We start from the raw sequence: 1,994 nt of genomic DNA on the forward strand, positions 1-1,994 counted from the left end.
CCCTTCAAAATTCTGTACTATCTAAGCCAACAAAGATGTCAACTCAAATCCTTCTAGAAATTAGTGCCCATACACACTTGTAGGTTGCAGAAACACTAGAGTTTCACCACAACAGTGCACAGACTGCAACAAATGAATAAACGAATTAAATAACATGCCACAATTTCCTTGGTGCCTACAGTACCACTGTGATTCATTGACATTGCCAGGGGCAAGGGAAGCACCCAGCGAGTGTTTCTAATCCAGGTTATTCTTCTAGTTCTCTAGTGTGTCAGCTACAATATTGAGCATTTGAAAAGTGATGTACTGTATGTCTTTTGCTTCTAGTTCTTTGGCCAGTTACAGTATGGGTATTTCAAAAGTATTGCATGTCTAATAACTTCACGGAAACACATTGAACAAGTATGCATCAGGTGAATGAGAGGAAGAATTTTTGGAAATGTATGGTAGAGTACATACTCAGGGTAGTGAAAACTTGGGAACGACCAACACGCGAGCATTGGAATTTGGAAAGTGTAGTGGCCTATTAGAGTTACTACCTGCACGGAAACATTGGGGGTCAGTCTTCAGGTTTGCCTCTAAAAAAACATGGAAGTTGGATTTATAAATAAACAGACTTAACAGAAGATCAAGAAAACATGTATTTTTTTTCAAAACCAAAAATTACAATGATGAGAAACATGATTGTCACGCAGTCAACAGGATTGATCCTCATGCATGCGCCACATTTTTTTGAAAGAGAATTCGCTGCGTAGTTGGAACCAAGGAAAATAAGCATATTGCCATACGAAGAGGATAAGTATCCTGTAGCAGCAGCATCTGATCTTATCCTACGCACATGGTAGCAACTAGCAACTAATCTTCTGCAGCCTCAAAGGACATTGTCCTAAGTCTTATCCGACTCAGGTGTATATTATGCCAAATTGCCAATACTATATTCTCATTTCTACTGGTTGCAATTACACCAGCTGGTGACATTGTGGCAGTACACTCGTACTGCCAAAACCCACACCGATGTGACGGAGTACCAAATTAACAGTCCAGCTACAACTACAGAAGAACTATGGTTATCTAAAGCAGCTAAAGGGAACTATAGAAGAACTGTGATGAAGTCCTACTAATTTTTTTAACCAAAGTAGTAGTTATCTAAAGCAGCTAAACTATGGTTCATACTGCTTGCTGCTAGATCCACAAACAATTGCAGAATCGCTTACAGTAGTTAACTAGTTCAATTTTCATTAACCTAACCACCACAACGCGAGCACAAAATGCAGGAGGCAACACGCAAACCAGTTCGTCCATAGCCGCGAAGGGAGGGGGTTCTCACCGCCGGTGACGCTGCCGAGCCGTCCAGATCAACCTCGCCGGAGCTCAGGCTGCTGCAAGGAGAGCACACAACCAACCTTATTAGATTAGGAATCATGATGGTCGAGATTGACCCATGTAAATAATATAAGATCATTTTTCTAGCAAATATAGTTTGAAAAACATTCTAGAACTGGGATTCTACATCGCCTGATTGAACAGTGAAGTAGAGAAGTACTATTTCATCAGATATATCAGGATTAAAACAAGTCCTTGAGCAGAGCACATGGCCGCTGTCCCGTGCTGCACCAAACGGCCGCTCGTCGGCTTCTCTCCGATCTCATCAACTCGAGGAGAGGGGACGGAGGGAGCGAGGGAGCGTACCATGCGAGCGGTCGAGCAGGGGATCGAGCGGGGAGGCGCTGGCGATCTGCCCAGGCAGGGGCGCGGTCAACGCCCTTGATCCCACGCGCGTGAGTGCGCTGGGTGTCATCCACCCGATGAGGCAGAAGAGCACCAACGCTTGATGCGTCTTGGCGAGGGCGGCGCTTGATGCAGGGGGACTTGATGCATTCGAGGAGCGACTAGATGCAGTGGAGGAAGACAGCCAGGGAGGTCCGGCGGCCGGCGGGACGACGGACTTGGGCGGTGGAGCTCGACGCGGCGACAGCTTGGCATGCGCTCGGCGG

At 46.0% G+C, this 1,994-nt stretch overlaps 1 long non-coding RNA gene across 1 annotated transcript; it reads right to left on the bottom strand.

Annotated features, from left to right (window-relative positions):
* Positions 1-458: 458 nt before the first annotated feature.
* On the bottom strand, positions 459-1,766 carry LOC109742501 (uncharacterized). Its single transcript, XR_002227883.3, has 3 exons — positions 1,690-1,766; positions 1,328-1,379; positions 459-539 (listed from the first exon to the last, which is right to left on the bottom strand). It is a non-coding gene; the product is annotated as an uncharacterized lncRNA (long non-coding RNA).
* Positions 1,767-1,994: the final 228 nt, after the last annotated feature.

Source organism: Aegilops tauschii, chromosome 7 (genome assembly GCF_002575655.3).
Source record: "Aegilops tauschii subsp. strangulata cultivar AL8/78 chromosome 7, Aet v6.0, whole genome shotgun sequence".
NCBI classification, from domain to species: Eukaryota; Viridiplantae; Streptophyta; class Magnoliopsida; order Poales; family Poaceae; genus Aegilops; species Aegilops tauschii.